General features: G+C 38.7%; 1 long non-coding RNA gene across 1 annotated transcript in view; it reads right to left on the reverse strand.

The window, feature by feature from the left end:
- Nucleotides 1-986: 986 nt before the first annotated feature.
- LOC116662271 overlaps nt 987-22424 on the reverse strand; it is a 63824-nt gene continuing 42386 nt past the window's right edge. Inside the window, exon 3 of the long non-coding RNA XR_004318317.1 lies at nt 987-1138. This is a non-coding gene — a long non-coding RNA (uncharacterized LOC116662271). The remainder of the gene's footprint in view (nt 1139-22424) is intronic.

Raw genomic sequence — 22424 nt, forward strand, 5'->3', positions numbered from 1 at the left:
TCTAAACAGATACAGAAAAAGCATTTGATAAAACTCAATATTCTTTTACAATAAAAATGCTCAACAAACTGGATATGTAAGGAATGTACATGATAAAGGCCATGTATGACAAGCCCACAGCTAACATCATACTCAGCTGTGAAAGGCTGAAAGCTTTTCCTCCAAGACAAGGGACAAGACAAGGATTCCCACTCTTGCTACTTCTACTCAACATAACACTGTAAGTCTTAGCTAGAGTAATTAGGCAAGAAAAAGAAATTAAGCTCCCAAATCAGAAGGGAAGAAGTAATTACCTCTGTTTGAAAATGGTCTGTTTACAGATGATATGACCTTATATATAAAAAAATCATCAACACTCTACCAAAAATTATTATAATACATGAATTCAGTAAAGTTACAAGATACAAAATCAACATACAAAATCAATTGTGTTTGTCCCGTCACTGATACACATTTCTTTTGGCATCATGCTACCTTCACAAGCCAGGTTCCCCACTCACATTGCTCACTGTTGATTCCACTCTGGTAAGAACATACACTGTTCTTTCCACATTACTGCTTTTCCCCTCCGCTGTCGCCACTAGGCCCTCTAACACCACAACACAGAGCTTGCTGTCTACTATATTTTATTCTCCCTTTTTTTTTTTCTATTCTCACTTTTTTTTTCCTTCTTATCTCTTTTGTAGGCTGTGTTTTCTCCACATTTTTTAGGTTTTTCACCAAATAACTTTGGGTCAATACTTCTAACCAACAGGGCCACTCCTAGGTTGATTCAGCCAACCTAGGGCAACTTACTTGAGGCAAGAAAGGCACCTAGTACAAAAATTGTAGACACCCTGCTTGCTTCATCCTAGGCCTGGACAGGCCACCCAATTAGAATGTTTCTTAGACTTTTTAGCAAGTCACTACTTGTATTAGTCAGTGTACTTCAGAGAAACAGAACTAACATATAAAACAGATTTATGTAAGTTATTAACTCACATGATCATGGAGGCTGAGAAGTCCCAGGACCTGTAATTGGCAAGCTGGGGACGCAGGAAGTCAATGGTATAGCTCTACTCAGAGTCTGAAGACCTGAGAACCAGCAGACCCGTCAGTGTAAGTTCCAGTTCAGTTCCAACTCCGAAGGCAGGAGACCCTGGAAGACAGTCAGGAAGAGAGAGTGAATTCTCCCTTACTCAGCCTCTTAGTTCTATTCAGGCCTTCAAAGAATTGGCTGAGGCCCACCTACACTGGAGAGAGCCACCTGCCTTAGTCAATCTATGAATTCAAATGTCAATCTCATCCAGAAACACCCTCACAGACATACCCAGAATAATGTTTAACCAAATATCCAGACAATGTGTGGTCTAGTCAGGTTGACACATAAAATTAACCATCACAAGGCCACACTTTCCACAACTTGGCACCATATTCATTTCCTTTAACCATACTTAATCTCCAAATAAAGACAATATCAAGGTCGTAATTCCACCTAACACAATACAACTATTTGCATACAACTGAAAATGGGGGAGGGTATAGCTCAGTGGTAGAACACGTGCTTAGCATGCACTAGGTCCTGGATTCAATCTCCAGTACCTCCATTAAAAATAAAAGAAAATACACTAATCCCTCCCCGAGAATAAGAGCTAAAGTCCTTGAGTGATATTTACTCTTATCTTTGATATCCCTGAAAATTAAATACTATGATGTAAAATTAACAAATACTATGATGTAAAGTCAATGCATCTTATGTTACAAGACAAAAGAGTAAGAAAACAGATTTGCTTAGTGTATATATATGTGTGTGTGTATATATATACAAGTATATGTATACATATATAAAGTATATATGTATATACACACACACAAATATAGTCATAACAAAATAAAAAGGACATATTCATATACAGTCCTCATTTCCATAACCAGTCACATGGTCATAACCAGTAATTATAACTATCTTCTTCCACTACTCAATAACAGTATTCATTACTATCAGTGTACCTAGGTCTTCCTTCAAAGGGAACTAGCCTTCCCTTCACTGAAGATTTGATTTTGTTTTTGTTTTTTTGTTTTTTTGGACTGCATATGTTTTGAGTTTGTAAACTGGCTCAAGTCTGGGAACTGATTGATGGGCCATGACTCTCTGTCTTTATGATTCAGGTTAAGATTTTTTTTTCACTTGACCTAGAACTTTTCTATTTATGCAGATCAAGCAGGTTTCCACAAAATCTCAATGGCATGTGAAAAAAAAAAAAAAGCTTTCTCTCTTACTTATAAGAGAGTGTTTTCAGTCAGCCAAGGTGATTCTGTTTCAAGTTACAGGCAAAGAACCAGCCTGCTGCATATGTTTCATTTAAGGAGCCCGGGTTAGAGGGGCACCAGCTACCTGGGTCATGTTCTTCTCATGGCAGAAGCTAAAAACTATCAAAGGAGCAAGGAGAAACATGCCCTGACTCTAAGGTCTAGGCTTGGAGATTCCATGCTGTCAATTTCACAGATTTCATGCTGTCATATTCCATTGGCCAAAGCATCCAGTATGGAGGATATTTGCAAACACTAATCTAACTACTTCACACTGCCTGGATTTCCACATTCATCCAAGCTGAAGTAACAAGGGTACAGTTTACCCTCCTACTTGAAAAAACTAAAGAAATAGCCAAAATATATGAAAAAAAAATATTTCTAAAACATTGGAAATGATGCAATAAAAGACAGTGACCCTTGAAATATGGAAAATAAATGAGATGAGGCCTATGATCTCCCATGCTTACTGCCTGGAGGGAGTTTCCAGGCTGTTGAGCAGAGAAAGGAAACCCAGGCGGAGCACAGTGATGCCCCTGAGTGGAAGAGACAGAGAAAAAAGTCTAGGGGAGCCAAAAGGGCAAGAGTTCATAGGAGAGAGTAGCAGTGAGAAGAGCTGTACAGAGAGGACTCTGGAGATGTGAGGACTCTGCAGCTGAGTACTGAGCAGCACATGTGTGTGAGGAAACTACTCAAGACCAGTCAAAGAACTAGTAAAAATGTTCAGAGACAACAAGCCTCGGTTCTCACACAGAGATGGGAATAGCTCCTATTTCCATAAGCCAGTATGGAAAACTCATAATTCACATGGCATTGAGTAAAGTATTCAGAGGGGCTTTCCTCAGTTGTAAGGCAAGAATAAGCCTTAGATTAAATGTTGCTCTGATCCTACTTACCAAGCTTAAAAGGAAGACCAAAAGGATCAAACTGTTCCTGATTAACATAACTGTGTTCCAGTTAAAGCTCAAAAATATTTATAGGAATATAAAAAAAAATCCAGCACTGAACAAACCAAAATTCAAAATGTCTGTCAACCCAAATTACATCCTAAAATTACAAGGCATCCAAGAAAGCAGGAAACTAAGACCCAAAATTATAAGAAAAATCAACTGAAAACAAATGACCCAGATGACAGAGTTAGTACATCAAAACAGGTATTAGTTCTAACTGTGTTTCATATGTTCAAGAAACTAGAGAAAATATTGAACATGATAGTAGAGACATAGAAGATATTCTAAAAGACCCAAATCAAATTTCAGGAAATTAAAACAACAATTAAAACAATTTCACAGAAGAAAAGATCAGAGAATTTGGAGAAATTGCAATAAAAAACATTAAAAGTGAAACACGAAGAACAAAAAGATTTTTAAAAAATTGAACAGAGTACCAGTGAGTTCTGGGACAACTTCAAGCAACCGAGTATTTCTGTAATTGTAGTCTTTGAAGCCAGTAAAAGAAATGGGGGCAGGGGAGCAGAAGAAATATTTGAAGAAATAATGACTGCAAATTTTCCAAACTTGACAGAAACTATAAACCAAAAGATCCAAGGAGGTCAACAAATCCCAAACTACAGAAACATGACCAAAACAAAACAAAACACCAATGCTCATCACAGCCAAATTCTCTAAAAGCCAAAACAAAAAACAAAAAACAAAAATACTCTTAAAAGCAGCCAGAGAAAAAAATACACATTATTTATATAAGCAAAAATATAAAGATTACTGCAAATGTATCATTGGAAACAATGTATGATAAAGTATAGTGAAGTAACATTTTTAAAGTACCCAAAGTCAAAACTTTTACCCTAGATTTCTATACCCAGCAAAATTATCTTTCATAAATGAAGGTCATATATAGACTTTGCCAGATGTAGAAAAGATTAAGGGATTCATCACCAGCAGGCCCACACTATAACAAGTATTAAAGAAAGCCCTTCACACAGAAGGGAAATGATATCAGATGAAATCCGAATTTATGCAAATAAATGAAGAGTACTGGTAATGGTAACTACACAGACAAATAGAAAATTATTTTTCCTATAATGTAAATCTCTTTAAAAGATTAATTGACCATTTAGAGAAAAATAATAACATGTATTTTAGGGTTTCTAACACACGTAGAAGTAAAAATTATAGCAACATCCTGAAAATAAAGGCCAAGAAGTGAAAAATTAAAAATACTGTTGTCAGCCTTTTATACTATGTATGAAGTGATATACTATTACTTAAAGGTAAAATGTGATAAGTTAAAGATGTACACTGCAAACTAATTCAACCATTTAAATAACAAAACAAAAAATCATAGCTAATAAATTGACAAAGGAGATAATATGGAATCATAAAAAATACTCAGTTAATCCAAAAGAGTGCAGATAAAGGATGAACAAAGAACAGATGAGACAAAGAGAAATCAAACAGCAACACAGTAGACTGAAACCTTATCATACCTCTAATCACGTTAAATGTAAATAGTCTAAACCTCTCCTGGCAATAAGGAAACAGAGCTTGTCCGATTAGATAATAAAGCAAGACCTAATCATACCCTGCCTAAAATAAGTCATGTTAAATATAATGACACACAACAATTAAAATTAAAATAATGGAAAATAATATATCATGCCAATAATCGTCAAATGAAATGCAGAATGGCTATATTATCTGACAAAGTAGACTTCAGAGCAAAGAATATTACCAAAGATAAGAAGATCATTTCATAATGAAAAAGAGGATCATTCATCAAAGACATAACAATCCTATTTGCTTATGCACCTAATAATAGAGTTTCAAAATATATGAAGCAAAAATTGGTAGAACTGCCTGGAGAAATTGACAAATTCACAATTTTAGTCAGATTTCAGGACACTTCTCCCCAGAATTTATAGAACAAGTAGAGAGAAAAATATAAGGTTATGGGACATTTCAACAACACTATTAACCAACTTCACCCAGTCAGCATTTATAGAACTCCACATTCTCTTCAAGTGGGCATGGAACATTCATCACACGCTGCTTTAATCCAGATCTTCATCTCCTTACACTTGGGCTCTCATAATAGCCTCCCACCCTTTCTTCCTAATACCAGGCTCTCATTCCCTTCCATTCCATTCTCCATATTACCAACAAAATTATGTTGCTAAAACACTCGCCTATTTCATGTTTTATACTACTAATCTGAACTGAAATCTGTCATGGCTCCCTAGTGCTAAAGGATTCACTATAAACATTTTCAAAGAAATAATATAACATAGTGGAATGAGGAGAGGCTTTGGAATTAGACCTTGCTTTATCTCTCAATTCACCACTTAATGTGTAACCTGGGACAAAAAGTCTAATCTAATACCTCAATTTTTCATTTGTAAAATGAGTATAACACCTGACTCACACAGCTGATGTAAGGCTTACTGACAACGTGTTTAAAATACTTAGAAAAGGGTGCAGCATATAGTTAGGAGCCCCATAAACAATAAGTTTTCTTATCATTGTCATTTTCATTAAGAGTATTGATATTAACATAGCTTAAAAGGGTGTTCATAATCTTGTCCTGTGTGTCTACCAATCATTTTCCCCACACACGTCTACACTCCAGCCACACCAAGTTACTAGCTATCTCCTAAATATATCGCAGCTGCATAGTTTTATGACTTTCTCCAAATATTTTTTTCAGTGTTTTGAAGATTTTATTTGTTAATTCTTTTTAAGTGCTTTGACTCAGAAAATAATAATAGACCATCAGTATTAGGGGTCATTATTTAGGTTTATGAGATTGGGTTTCCATTTGGCGTGCAAAGGGGAAAAAAGGCAACTCTGTGTGGAGTCAGGCAGTTTTTGGCATCACTGCCTACCCTTCCCGATAAGAACCCAGAAATCACTCTGCACATCACTCCAAATTATTTTTTTTATCCTTAACAGAGGCACTGGGAATTGAACCCAGGACCTTGTGCATGCCAAGAACATGCTCTACCCCTGAGCTATTCCTGCCACCCCGCTTTCCCTGAATTCTTAACATGTATGCCCATACTACAGCCCTGTCTTTTTGTGAGAGGATACCATCCTTCTGTGAAGGCTTCCCACAACACTCCTAAAAATGCTGTGACGCCCCTCCCTGAGACTCCTATAGCACTTTTCACTTGGATATGATAAGGCTTCTTAACCTGGGGTGTGTAGATGGGCACATCTGTGTGCTTGACTGCATGTGAGTGTTTGGAATGAGATCCATAGCTTTCCTTGGATTCTCAAAGGGACCTATCACCCTGTAAAGATAGGGACCAGTGATTACTAGATGGAGCACCTGGAACAGCAGATTGTAATTACTGGAACATCTGTGTGTGGACTCAGTGCTAAGAACCATTCCTTACCCATCCTTTATTTCTTTAATACTTAACATGGTGCTTGGCGCATTAGCAGAGCTTAATAGTTGTTGGCTAAAAATGAGTGAGAACATTCTTAACCAGGTATAAGAAGTAATTCAAAGTCTGAGGAATCTCTGATGACCTCCTTCCCATGTCCTTTCTTCCCATTCCCAAACCCAGTAAGTCACTTCTCCAAAATCTACCCTAATAACAGCAATTAGATCAATCAAGTCCTTTTTGTTCTGAGTATCGTAGTCTAGATCTTCAAAATATCACCTAAATTTTCTACTAGGTTCCTCTTAGTCACAGCTCTGAAAATACTGCTTTGCAACTATCATTCTCATGCTCAGCAGTTTCCTACAATAAAGTCAAAAAACTCAAGTCAGACATTCAAGATCTTTGACAATCTGGCCTCCACTTTCTCCCCTTGAGGAACTTTCCAAGTCAATCAAACAGATCTAGTTGTGGTTTCCTTAACATGCTTCATGCATTCCCTTGTCCAGGGTTTTGTTCACTACATTCCTTCCACCTGGAAGGAGGTGTACTCTCCCATCATCTCCCCTTAAATAACCTCTATCTCCTGTGGCTCACCTCAAGTCCCACCTGTTCCATGAAGTCTTTGCTAACTCTACAACTCATTGCAAACCTCTGTCTCTCACCAACTCCTGGTTTATTTATTGAGAGTTTCATTCATTTGAATATTAACATGCCAAACTATAATGTATTAGGTACTTCATTCCTGTATGCTCCACCTTTCCAATTAGACTGTCAGCTCTTGAGAGCCAGGATACCATGCCTTACACTTCCTCATTCCCAAGACATTAGCTGCTGCCCTTTACACAGTAGACCCTAAATAAATGATTAATGATGATTGTGAACATAATGATATAGGTGACATTTAGCATAATATCTTCCTTGTGCCTGCCAACCCTGAAAATAAAGCAGTTGGTTTTTTACATGTATGTAATTTAGGAAAACCAATCATATATTTCCTCCTGCAAAAGACCTAATGTTAAACAGAAAAGGGACATCAATGCCAAAGAGATCAGCTATATTCTGTAGAATTAAGGGAGAGTGTGGATGAACATGCTATCTCTAGGCTGAGAGGGACCTAGGAACATTTATTTCTTTATTTCTTCTTGTTAAATCTTGTTCAGATGGGGAGTTAGACAGGGGCCCCTGATATCTGTTTTACTGTAAAGAGCCCTCATAAGACTGGCAAAACCTTTCTGACCACTCCCCTTTAGCCAGCAACCCTGCAGTACAAGAGATACCAAGGGCTGACTAAATTGATTTTCCTATGCTCATGAGTAAAGGTTGAATTTTTCATGATAGGAAATCCTGAACTTCAGTATCTCCAAGTTTAATTATGTTGCCTTTGCTCCAATGCAGGGATTTCAAAGAGTGGATTGCATTGCACTGTCTCATTCACACAGATGCTGTCATCGTTGCTATGGTACCAATTTGATTAGGGGACTTAGGGACTAAAAGCAAGATACCCAATATCATAAGAGGAAATTGCTATGGGAAACCAGGTCCTGTCTTTGAACATCAAATTCACTGAGGTACCTTTCATATTTGCACAACAATTTTTTGCTCGTTGTCCAAGCAAGGTGGGAGGCATCAAAACAAACAGTTGTCTTCTACTTCTGGAACATACGCAGAGTTCCATAATTAGAGATTTATCAGGCAATACACCTTGTTGCTCATCGAATTATACCTCCTTGCAGGTAGCTTTAATGCATTTTAGAAGAGTTATGTCCTGTTTTTCAGTAACTGTATCCATTTCCTAGGACTGTCATAACAAAGTACCACAAATTGGGTGGCTTACATTTATTATAAATGTATTCTCCCCAGTTCTGAAGGCCAGAAGTCCAAAATCAAGATGTTGGCAGGGCCGTGCTCCCTCTGAACTTTGTAATGGAGAACCCTTCCTTGACCCTCCCAGCCCTGTGGAGCCCCAGGCATTCCTTGTTTGTGGCAGCATAACTCCAATCTCTGCCTCTGTCTTCACGTGGCCATCTTCTCTCTACGTGCATCAGTGTCCCTTCTCTTCTTATAAGGAAACCAGTCATATTGAACTTGAAGGGCCCACTATACTCCAACATGACCTCATCTTGACTCGACTAAATCTGAAAAGACCCTATTTCCAAATAAGGTCACATTCACAGGGTTAGGACTTGAACAAATCTTTTTTAGGGACACAATTTAACCCGTAACAGTAACTAAGATCTATATGCCCAGGATACATTGCACTGATGTATAGTACATCACAACTCTTCAACATGAGTCAATTTGATATGACCATGGCATTTTGCTTGAAACCTCCAAGAGGAATGCTTTTGAAACTTTGGAGTCTTTAAGAGTATTTTACAACTGTAATGAAGTGCCACATAACCATGTAGAAATAGGGACACAAGACATTTCCAGCTTCCTAAGAAAATATTTCTGAGATAGAGGTTAAGACAGAGCAAGAGAGAAAACAAATTAACCAAGCAAATAACATTTTATCAGTACTACAGTTTTAAAAATCCTAGAGCCTACTGCCAAATAAACTCTCTAGTAAGTTCCTTCCTCAGAATAAAGGGATTTCCCCCTAGCTGAACACTTTTTACAGGTTAGTCAAATAAAATTTTAAAAAATCAAAAAGCAAAAAAAGTGATGATTACACCAATAAGTGTGTGTAGGATGAATTTTTTTATATAGGTCCTAATGGCCACAGGTATATCTTTGATTCCTAAGTAGTACCAATAACTATTTGACATGAAGTTACTTTCTCTTAGACCTGAAGAATATGAGCAGTATCCTTAAAAATCCATTTTTATATGCCCAAGAGGTAAGAAATCCTAGCAAACTCTCCCTCCTCCTTTTTTTCTTTATCACTTGTCTCTCCACTTACACTCACAATATACACCTGGAAAAGATTCTGAAGAGTAGAGGCATGCTACAGTCATGCCAACTGCCACTCCAAATCTTCCTTACCAATGAACACAATTTCTCTATCACGTTAATGCCATTTTAGGGTAAAACTAAATAGCCATTGCACTTCATTATAATGTTAAAGGGTAACCAGCAGTCAGAAACATCACTAGTCTTTCAAAGTCAGATCTGGCATCAGAAAGCTATAGAGGATTTTTTTTTTTTTTTAACAGAGTAACCTTGTGAGCACAAACTTGGAAAAGTCAATGGAGAAAAAAAAAACAGTTAAGAAGAAGTTTAACTATTTGGAAGCAATGTTGTTAACTGCGTGTTTCCCCAGGAATTGACTACAAGTATTTGTTAAATGAAACATAGTGTAAACACACGTGTGCCAGACCAAAGGCAATGGCTTACCCAGCAGGATGAGGAAAACTGATCTGAACACTGTTTCTCCAAACTAAAGCAATGTTTTTTGTTGAGTAATGTTCTAAGTGGCTAATTATGCATTCCACAAAGAATGTTCAGAAAACTGACTGGGCCCTCTGAGCAGTCATTTGTTGCTCTGCTAACTGGAAAGCAAGAAGATATATATATTTCCCAGATGCCCAAGAATGCTCAAGTCAGCAAGAGAAAAGCCTTGGTGTCTGTGCAGAACAGGCTGAGAGGGTCAGTTCTTACAAATGAGGAAAGGAGTTATGATCTGAATTTAAAAGAGCTAGTATTTTACCACCTCTCCTTGCTGAAGATACAAAAGAAGAGTCAAGGGAAAGAATGAAGACAAAATATACTGAAGATTATTTGGATCCATTGAGTGCTCTTACAACTTTTACATTCAGAAAAGCTATTGCTTAACAGAATCCAACAACACATAAAAAAGATTATACACTATGATCAAGTTGGATCCATCCCAGGGACACAAGGATAGTTCAACACACGCAAATCAATCAACATGATACACTACATCAACAAAAAACAGGACAAAAATCACAATCATCTTAATAGATGCAGAAAAAGCATTTGATAAAATTCAACATCCATTCATGATAAAAACTCTTACCAAAGTGGGTTAGAGGGAACATATCTCAACATAATAAAGGCTATTTATGACAAATCCACAGCCAACATAACACTCAGCTGTGAAAAGTTGAAAGCCTTCCCACTAAAATCTGGAACAAGACAAGGATGCCCACTCTCACCACTTCTATTCAGTACAGTATAGGAAGTCCTGGCCATAGCAATCAGGCAAGAAAAAGAAATAAAAAGGATCGAAATTTGAAGAGAAGAGGTAAAACTGTCACTATATGTAGATGACATTATACTATATATAGAAAACTCTAAAGGCTCCACAAAAAAACTACTAGAGCTGATAAAAGAATTTGGCAAGGTATCAGGAAACAAGATTAACATACAGAAATCAGTTGCATTTCTTTACACTAACAAGGAAATACCAGAAAAGGAAAGTAAAGAAACAACCACTCTTAAAATAACATAAAAAAAATAAAATACTTAGGGATAAACCTGACCAAGGAGGTGAAAGACTTTTATGCAGAGAACTACAAAATATTGATTACGGAAATTAAAAGATGATTTTAAAAGATGGAAAGATATCCCAGGCTCTTGGATTGGAAAAAATAATATTGTTAAAATGGTCAGACTACCAACAGCAATCTACAGAGTTAATGTGATCCCTATCAAATTACCCAGGACATTTTTCACAGAGCTACAACAAATAATCCTAAAATGTGTATGGAATCCCAAAAGATCCAGAATTGCCAAAGCAATACTGAAGAAAAAGAATGAAGCTGGAGGAATAACCCTCCCATACTTCAGACAATACTACAGAGCTACAGTAATCAAAACAGCATGGTACTGTCACAAAAACAGACACATGGATCAGTGGAACAAAACAGAGAGCCCAAAAATAAACAAGACCTAAGGTCAATTAATCTTTGACAAAAGAGGCAACAATATACAATGCAGAAAAGACAGTCTCTTCAGCAAGTGGTGCTGGGAAAACTGGACAGCCACATGTGAATCAGTGAAGTCAGAACACTCCCTCACACCATACACAAAAATAAACTCAAAATGGCTTAGAGACTTAAATATAAGGCAAGACACTATAAACCTCCTAGAAGAAAACATAGGCAAAACATTTTCTGATATAAATCTTAGCAATGTTCTCCTAGGGCAGTCTATCCAGGCAATAGAAATAAAAGAAAAAATAAACAAATGGGACCTAATTAAACTTACAAGCTTTTGCACAGCAAAGGAAACCATAAACAAACCAAAGAGACAACCTACAGAATGGGAGAAAATATTTGCAAATGACGTGACTGACAAGGGCTTAATTTCAAGAATATATAAACAGCTCATACAACTTAATAACAAAAAACAAACCTCAATCCAATACATGAGGGAGAGGATAAAATTGCTGGAGTTATGTCCTTGAGAATGTAAAAGGGGAGACAGGATCGAATGAAGAGTTGGAAGTGGTGATTTTTGAAGCAGTGGAAGTTCATCTTTCATAATTAGACAGAAGGCAGTGAATATGAGTACACATGAATGTATGTGGGTAGATGTTTTCGTAGGATTCTGCAGTTTTCTTCAGACTGCTTCAATTTTCTCAATAGAGTAGGAAACAAGAACGCTCTCTGAGAGAGAAGTTGAGGGAGGAGGTGTTGGGTGTTTGAGAGAGGAGCATGTGTGAAGCAGTCATCTGGAAGAGTGGGCGCACAAGCGGACTACAGAAGAGCAGTGGGATTGTTAGGTGGCACTAAGGACCCACTTGAGGTTTGTGAAACCAGTCAGCAAGGCTGTGTGCTTTCCCAGCCATGTTCAGTTGCTCAGGTGAATGTACAGAGAAGGCAGAGTTGGAATGAGCCAGGACTGTGGTCTTGCCAGGAGAGATGGAGGCAAGTGATTAGAGGATCAACAGATTGATGGTGTCATTTTAGCTGGGAAGGGAAGAAGGAAAAGACATGAGCTGAGTAAGGGGTAGTGAACCGTAGTAGAGCACACCATGGCTGGGCTCTTCACTCCAACCCCAGCTCTCAGAAGCAGAACTGAAAAAAGGGAAGATGACTCCAACAAATCGTGGGAGTTTTATTAATACCCCTCAACTTGTAGAGAAATGGAATGAGGCAGTACATAGGTCCCTGTGGGATCTCGGCAGTGCCAGGAAGATCTAATAGGATTCATCACCTTTTCCAAAGCAACATGTTGAGATAAGGAAATGAGGCAAAGCTGACACAAGTGAAATACACCCCTGACTGGGTAGAGGGACCTGACATGTTTAACAAGCTCTTAGAAGACAAAATCCTCAACATGGGTTTCTCCGCAAATACCCATGCTGCACCAGTCAAGTTCTCCACCAAATAAGACTGAATCACCTAAGGGAAGTGTCCTCCAGCACTGAGACTACAAAACCCAATACCCAGATTTCATCCTGTACCTCAGCATGGGACTGGGGTTTAAAAGATGAACCTGGATAAAGATCAGCATCATTTAATACTGATGGTATGGACAAAGCTACCAATGATGAGCAGGAATGAGATTAAAACAAAATTACAAAGCAACTCTGCAAACATACTACTGCAGAAAAGGAGGAAGGTGGGCGGGAAAGGGGGAGTGGAGTAGAGGAAAGAATCAGCAAGTTCAGAGGAAAACAAAACAAGAAAACAAAGCAGTTTTTATATTTTTTCTGGAAGAACTTCATGCTAAAAAAGTAAAATAAAATAAAATAAAACGAGTTAAAATGTAAGATAAAATCAGAGGGTAGAGATGGAGGAGCTAAGAAAATAAAATGAAAACTAAAATGCCCCTATTATACATTATAATATACAAATTGGAAATAACAAGAAAATAGAACGGATTGAATGGAGGAAACATTTGAGATAAGGAAGGTAGATAAGTGTCCAGATCGCAATTCCACTTCATGGGGTGAGGGGTTTTCTCACCACCGCTGAGCAATCCTCCCAGACACCAACTGGGTGTCCTACAACTCAGCCACAATTCTAACAGCTGGAGACAGCATCAGATGCCACAGGTTGAGCGCTCAGTCCTACAAGATTCCTCAGCCCCTTCTACTTCAGAGGCCAGTTCCAAGTTCAGGTTGTCACCTGTGTTTCTGACCAACTGGCTATAAATTATTCAAGATCCCAGTGACCCCATCTTGGGTTAGACTAATTTGCCACTGTAGTGGCCCATGCAACTCAGAGAAACATTTGACTTACCAGATTATGGGTTTATTATAAAAGGATATAACTCAGAAACAGCCAGATAAGAGGTGCACAGGGCAAGGTATGGGGAAAGAGCTTAGAGCTTTCATGCCCTCTTGAAGTGCCATTCTCCCCAAATCTCTGTGTTCACTAACTCCAAAGTTCCCTGGACCTGGTGGTCCTTTTGGGGTTTTATGTAGGCTTCATTACACAGGCATGATTAGTTAAATCATTGACCACTGGCAACGGATTCAACCTCCAGCCCCTCTCTCTTTCCAGAAGGTGACCCCACCCTCTAATCACATGGTCAGTTCCTCTGGTGACCAGCCTTACCCTTATCCTTAGGTGATTGAAGGACAATCCACAAGTCACCATTAAAATAACAAAAGACATCTTAATCATTCTATTTTTTCCCCTCAATTCCAAGGATTTTAAGAGCTCTGCCAGAAATAGATAAGAAGATTAAATATATTATGTATTATTATAAATCACAACATCACAATGTTTGTCCAAGAAAAAGACACTAACTAGAGAAAAGATGACGGATATGAAGGACAGATAAAGATGACCCAACAACTGAGTTTCTGAAATAAGGAACATTTCCAAGAAGGAAAAACTGGATCTTCCAGTCAAAAGGTCACGCACTGTATACCAAGAAACACTGAAACAATGAAACCACCGTCAAAACATATTCTGGTTAAGTTATTAAACCTAAAGTATGAGGATAACCTACTTAGGTATCCAGGCAGAAAAGCAATTCTTTTTTTCTTTTTTCTTTTTTTTTTTTTTTTCAGAAAAGCAATTCTTGCTACAGACTCTTCCCTGGAAACTTTTTGTGCTAGTAGATGAAAATACTAAAGGAAAGTACATGTGACTCCAAAATGCTTTATCCAGACAAGTTGTTCAAGTATAAAAATAATAGGCAGATAGTCTCAAACATGAATAAATTAAACACTCAGGAAATGTAGCCCTAATGAGCTCCTCTTAAAAGAAATACTACTTGATAATGAAATTCAGCCAACCAAGAGGGGAGTCTAATGAAGAACTCAGGACAAGATAAGGTAATGGGACAGTAAGCACTGAATCCAATTAAACTAGAACTTAACAGAGAATTGTGATTGCAGAATAACAATGTAAATATTGTAAACCCTGATGACATAAAACCCAAATAAGCAACAAAAACTGAGAGGTGGAAGGGAAGGAAGAGAAGTGGTAAGAAAACTAAGCAGCTGGTCTTTTGAGGGCATTTATACTGTTAAAAATTGAAATATGGAGCCCTACCACAAGTATTACTTCAGGCTTGTAATGCTCTTTAGAATCTGTTTTCTTAATCTTAAAGAAATCATTTAGGAACCAATATCTCCTATGGCAAAGAAAATTTTACCGAACATTCAGTGATTTTTCTTCAGCTCTCTTGTTTTTCTTTTATTAAATTCAGGAAAAATAAAATCTAATCCTTTTATTATTAAAATAATAACATGCTTCTATATGATCCAGTTCTTTTAAATTTGTTTCTATCTGCACAGCTACACATCCATTCACCCTTCCATCTTTATAGAGAGAGCTATCAATAATGGCCACAGAGTGTGATATTATCAGTCATTTCTGAGCATTGAGACTTGAGATTTTTAAAAACACATACTCTTTGTACTTTTTTGTATTGCTTGAATTTTTATAGCTACACTGTGTTACTTTTATAAAAAAAAAAATTCACTCTTATTAAAGGGTCACTCTATGATAAAGAAGAGAACGAGTTGGCCAAATACTTATTTTTGACCCTAACGTGAGGCTCTAAGTGTAAGTCTCCCATGCCAGAACTACTTTACAGGGTCATCACTTAGGGCAATTTCAAATTGATTTAAGTTATTGAACGTGTGCTACCTGTACTGTTCCAACATGTAATTCTTCCTCCTCCTGCTTGTGGTGAAACAAACCCTGGTCAAGAGAACACTGACAGAAGACATAAATTAGCCTGTGAGTTAAAAAGGGCACCCAAGGCTTTTATCGTTTGCAGCTGCGGTTTAGGAACTATGCAGAGACAAGCATCCTGGTAGCAACAGCTCTGCAATACTGCACTACAGGCTGCTGGAAACCATGGTAAGTGTCTAGGCCTTCCACCATTCAATGTACAAACCAAATCACATGCCATACACAGTCCAAAGCAGAGCTTGAGACACCACCTATTTAGAAGCATGCAGAAACAGCATAATTCTGAGGTTCTAGGTCAAGTGATACAAGATCATTTTTATTTATAGACTTACAAATCTATAGATAAACTAGCCCACTGAACATATAACTAATAAAAGTGTGTCCCATAGAAACATTTGCAAAAAGACTGAAAATCACCCCACCCCCACCCCCTGCCAAAAACCAGGCAAGTCTTGCCCTCAGGGTTGGGACCAGATATCTTCAGGAAGGAATTTTCCCAGCAGAAAAGTTGCAAAAATGACTTCGTGTCTGCCCTTTATCCAGCTTCCCCTAATGAACAGCTTACATAATAACCAGAGTACACTCATCAACACCAGGAAATGAATATTAATGAAATACTATTAACTACGTGCCTTATTCAAGTTTCAGCAGTTCTTCCACTAATGTCCTTTTTCTGTTTCAGGATCTCACCTTGCATTCAATTGTTATTTCTCTTCAGTCCTCTCCAAACTGCAGCAATTCCTCAGAATTCATTTCTTTCATAACCTGGACACTTGAAGATTACTAAGCGGTTAATTTGCTAGATGGGCCTCAATTTGGGTTTGGCTAGATTGAGGTTATGTAGTGTCGGCGTGAATGCTACAGAAGTTATATTGTGCCCCCTTAATGCATATCAGGGGGTACGTCATGCCATGTGTCTTACTACCCTTGACGTTAATCCTGATTAGATGGTTTAGGTGATATTTAATTGGTCTCTCCACTGTAAAGTTAATATTGTTTTTCCCCTTGCAGTTGGTAAACATCTTTAAGATATTTTGAGACTATGCCAATATCCTGCTTCTCCTCAAACTCTCACACACCGATTTTCTTGTATTCATCAGTGAATCTTACTGTAATTATCACTGTGGTGTTTGCCTAAAGGTGACTCTGCATTGCTCGCTCCTTCCACACATACTAATTGGAATTCTTCTGTAAGGAAGAGCTGCCTATTCTATTACATGCTGAATGTTTGTGTCCCTATCAAATTCATATGTTGAAACCCTACCTGCCAATGTGATGATAGTAGAAGGTGAGGCCTTCAGGAGGTAATTAGGACAAGATAAGGTCATGAAGTACTAGTGTCCTTACAAGAGCTGAGAGACAGCTTGCTGCTCTCTTTCTGCCATGTGAGGACACAAGAAGTCAGCAGTCTACAACCAGGCAGAGAGTCCTCACCAGAAGCTGACCTTGCTGGCACCCGGCCTTGGACTTCCAGCCTCCGCAACAGGGAGAAATAAATGTCTGCTGTTTATATAAAGGCCACCCAGCTTATAGCATTTGGTTACAGCAGTCCAAATGGACTAAGGTACCTTCCATTTATTTATTCATTCATTTATTTATATCAGTACAGACAAATGGATATTTATTTCATTCTGTAGGTTCTAATACAATACTATCATCATTTATTTTGTTGCTCCACTTGTCCCAGATTGGCCAGTAGGCCCATCAGATTGGATCTTATCTCCTTTTGACATGCTTTTTTTTGTGAGAACATTTTTCTCATTTTCTGTTACCACAAGATGTTTCCAGGTTCACCTTATATTTTCTATGCTCCAACTCTGGAACCAGTCACTTCTCTGAGGAGTGTTGGTTCTTTTTATTGGAAAACTACATTTAGAAATCAAGGTCTGGGCACTAAGTGTGCTTATTGCTAATGGGTTGTCCTGAGTCCTAGATCCTCTCAGAGAGTAAAGTTAGAAATACAAGTGTGTGTATTAACCCATGTTTAAGAAACGTCAGTATCTATTTTTGTATCTATACTAAAAGCCATGAGTTTATATTGATACCTCTGAATCCAGTCCAACACCTCCATCATTCTAGCCTTCCCTCTTTCCGTATTTGTAACTTCTTTTTCCACCTGTGAGAAAACTGGCTCTCATTATCTACAATTGATTTATTTTATTTGTTCCATCTTGATCACATAAAGTTGTTAAAGAATTGCTAAATAATACTCTGTGAATAAAAGTGTTACCAAAAGATTGCAGTATCTGTGTACAGTTTTCTGTCTTTAACCTTACCGTAACCAGTCAGAATGCTGTTTTCCAAAGTTGCTCATTAGTTAACTATTGCTCCTCAACAAATTTCTCCCAAAATTTAGCAACTGAAAACCACAAACATTTTTCTATTTCTGTGGGTCAGGAATCTGGGCATAACTTAGGTAGATGCCTTAGGCTCATGGTCTCTCACAAGGCTGCCATTAAGGTGCCAACCAGGGATGCAGTTATCTCAAGCTCACTCATGTGGTTGCTGGGGGGGTCTCGGTCCTTCAATGGCTGTCCAACTGGAAACATCAATTCCTTGCCACAGGGACCTCTCTGTAGGGTAGCTCACAACACAGCAGCCAGCTTCTGTCACAATGAGAAAGGAAAAAGGGTATCCAAAACAGAAGACCCCATTTTTTGGACTAATTTCAGAATTGACATCCCATAATCTCTGTCACATTCCTTTCACTAGAAGCAATCACTGAATTGAGGACCACTCAAGAATGGATTACACAAGAGCATGTAAGCCAGGATACAGGGATCTCTGGGGGCCGTCTCAGAGGCTACCTACCAGTTACTCAGGTCAGTTCCTCTCTTACCACTCCCTTCAGTGTGGTGATGTGAGTCATCTGAAATACAGTTAGGAATATTATTTGTATTCCAATTGAGTTCTCCCCCACCCCTTCTTGGTTAATTTAAATTATTGATTCGTTTTTGGTGGGGTACAGGGAACATTACCATGGTTCTAAGAATCAGAGTTATACAAAAAAATAAACTCCAAGAGTCCCTACCTCCTCTTGCTTATTACCTCATGGCCATTCTTCCCTTCATTCCGTCCCAGGCTTTGCAGATAATCAGTCTCCTCAGTTTCTGGCTTATCCTTCCTGTATATATTGTACAAATGAGCAGATATGTGTATATTTTTTTAAACTCGTTTCTTCCTTACATGAAGGGTAGCATAGTATAGATAGTCTTTTGCACTTTATTTTCTTCACTTACAGAGTATATCCTTGAAATTATTCCGAATCAGCCCATCAGAATCTCCCTCACTTTTTTTTAACCACCACATAGTACTCCATTGTGTAGATGTGTCACAGTTTATTCAGAAACTCAGGGAGAGGAATTTTTGACTATCCCTTTTCGACAAAGAAACATTCCCCAAATATTTAAGGATAACTTTAAGGCAGTAACTAGGGAAGAAGACTGTGCTTCCTCTAGGCTACTCTGCAGATTAGAAAAGCAATGTTTCAATTCTCATTGCCTGGAAAGACTCAATGGAACCAGAATCTCTAGACTACGCTGGTGGCCTTGTGAACAGAAACATTTTGAAAGTAGATGTAAAAGCCACTTCCTTTGACTAATTCAAGTCAGAAGGATTTACTCAAAGTAATTTCACAGAGGGAGAAGTCTTGAAGCAGGAGGATGTTCACAGAAAGGAAATGTATAATCCTCAAACCAGAAAAATAATCTAAATACCCAATAAGGAGTGGCCTAAACAATTATGATTCAGCAATACAATAGAACACTGTATTGCAACTACAAATAATTACGCCAACTGTGCAGATAGGAATGGTTTTAATATATGTTAAGTGAAAAAGCAGGATACAAAATGATTACGATTACACTGCTGCCAAATGGAAAACAGTAGCTGCGCATAGCTGCACTGAGGTGGGCTGATGCTGGGAAGTGGCTGCTCTGTCAGCCCATTTCCCGGTTCCTCTTGCGTCGTTGCAGAGCCATGTGACTGAGATCTGGCTAAGAGAATTGTGTGGAATTTATGTGCACAACCTCCCTGTCTGGGCCACACACATCTCCCTTGCGGTTTCTTTCCTTGTCTGCCAGCTGGATGTCAATACAGAGAAATTATGTCTTGAAGAGAGCCGAGTCTCTGTCAGTCTGAGTCCCCGAGTGTGGGAGAGAGCCTCGCCTCTACTGGTGGGCTTTAATAAGCCACTAACATATCAAGGTTTATCAAATTCAAAATTTTCTTCAATGTTAAAATTTCACCATCTCTTAATAAAAAATACCACTCCAACCTGTAGAAAAAAAATTAAAAGTAAACAAGTGAGTTAATATTCCTTTCTGTGGTACTTCATCAGAAAGATGGCCAACGAAAGCTAAACATCCGTCGCACAGCTGATTATTCTAAGCAGAGTCTCAGAACACTCCAGGATAGGGGCTGGAAAGTGTATTTATGTTCCTTTGACTCTCAGCACGCTGTATTCACAGGGCTGCCACAACCAGGAGGAATACAATCATCTAGGAAGCCAAGAGTGTCAGAGACTTGGGGCTATAAAAGGTGACTAGCAATATATCAAAACATCACCTTAATCCAATTGTTCAAGCAAAGATGTATCAGACAGAATAGCTGCCTTGGGCCTGCTGGAGATCGGCTGACCCAGCCCTCCAGACCCTGACAGGAGGCCACAGGGATGTACATCATCAGCCTTAATATTTGCGACCACATCCAAGTACAGCACTGCTTCTCTTGTTAGAACTCCTGCTACCAGGTGGCCTCCTGTGCCTTCATGCTGAGAGTGCTCGTGGCTTACTATACAAAGTCATGACATGGACAAGCCAAATGAACAGCTAAAGAAGTCTATTAAAAATATTTAAAATTTTCTGTATATTATGATGCTTTGACATCCTAAAAAAAAGTATCTTCTTGGCTGGAAAAAGTCTGCCCCTCCAGGGGCTAGCCAATTCTTAGAGATAAAGTGTCCAGGCAGAAACAGGCCTTTGATATGCAAATCTCCTCTGTCTGGCTCCTACCCCCCGAGACGACAATATTCCTCTGCCCTAATCACCCAGGGCCAGGTGTCAGACAAGTAGGGACTACCCCTCTAGCCCAGGGAAATGATTCAAAGCAGCCCATCTGAAACTGGTCACCTTGCCTTGCTTTGCCTTTCGTGCAGAAACGCCAATAAAGGCCTGACCCTTTCCCTCTCTCCTGTCTTCTGCCTCCTGGCCAGTCTGGTGTCTTCCCCGCGTGGCCCTGCGGGCGCACTGCCCCTCCCATCCCTAGCAAGCGACAGTATAATAAACTCTGCTTCCCCGAGCCTATCCTCTGTCTCCTCCTGGGGCCGCATCTGAATGGCCATCTCACGGAAGAACACAAACAGGGCACTTACACCCTTTAAAAACCCAGATGAAAGACCATTCCCTCCAGATGCCACCCCCACCCCACACCTCTTTCCTTCAACTACACTGAGGAATAAAAAGCAAAAACAAAAACCCTGACTCTTATGAGCTCTTAGAATTTAATCCGTGTGTATTGTACGTATTACAATGACTTAAGTATGTAGCTCATCTCCCTTCCCGCAAGTTCCTTGAGAGCTGAGAATTGTGTATTTTTTATACACCACCTACCCCCTTCCACCTTCTCATTTCAGGGCCTAGAAAAGGGCTACCCAAGTCCTCCATACTCAAATTTGAAATAGATTTGCAAACACCCAAACAGTCAATACATTTCGACTAGAGAATGCTTTCACTAAAGTAAGACACTAATCTAAAGATGCTGATATGTTTGTTGGTAAACCCAATAAATTATTCATTTGTTTTAATTTCAGGAAATTTTCCACACAAATGTCTCTCCTGATTAAACTGACTATATAGGCCTATTCAGCCTTTTTAATAAGTCAGATACTTTTATTATTTGGTGTCAAATAGCTGATTTGACTGGTTTCTCTCCCACTGAGGTAACCAATTGTGCAAATAATCAGTTGTTCGGCCTCATCTCCTGCCTTAGACAAATATAACAAGACCTTTCCTTAATTGAATCTGTTATAGCTTAGGTAACCTGTTAAATGTTGCTAAACTCTTCACTCATACAGTCTTCGGAAAACTCTGGCATACAGTTATGCCCATTTTACAGACAAACTCAGGCTCAGAGAAGTTAATTGATTTTTCCTATGTTGTGTGGTAAGTAAATGACAGTACCAGGTTCTGAACTCAATTCTATCTGATTCCAAAATCCACTAGGCCAAGACTTGTTCAAGGAGGTTGGCGGAGGGGAGCCAGACATGTGTCCGAGTAGTTTCTCTGTAGTTTCTCTCCTTCAACGGCAGCAGCTGGAGTATCGGGGAACAGAGCCCAGCAAGCTGAAATCAACAGGGGCAGTAAGTCTGATGGACGAGTAGTTGAGCAGATGGGGAACGGGCCTGATCCGTCCCTAGGAGTGGGTAAAAATGGTGCATGTTGGGAGACTTTCAGTGGCAAACTAAAGCATACATGCTTATATCCGTGTCCTTCTCCAATACCATAAAGCAAGGGTAAAGGAATACAAATAGGATACACATACAAGAATACGATGCTATAAAGGAAAGGAACATTCAGAAAACAAGATACACTCTTGTGGATAAAGAATTTACAGCAAAATTTGTTTTAAAGACCATAGAAGGGATGGAAACTAAAGTTGAGACAATCGGATCTCCTTAATTGCAGACTGGCTGGCTAGGTAGGCTGAGGAGGCTTGAAATGGTT

This window comes from Camelus ferus, chromosome X (assembly GCF_009834535.1).
Source record: "Camelus ferus isolate YT-003-E chromosome X, BCGSAC_Cfer_1.0, whole genome shotgun sequence".
NCBI classification, from domain to species: Eukaryota; Metazoa; Chordata; class Mammalia; order Artiodactyla; family Camelidae; genus Camelus; species Camelus ferus.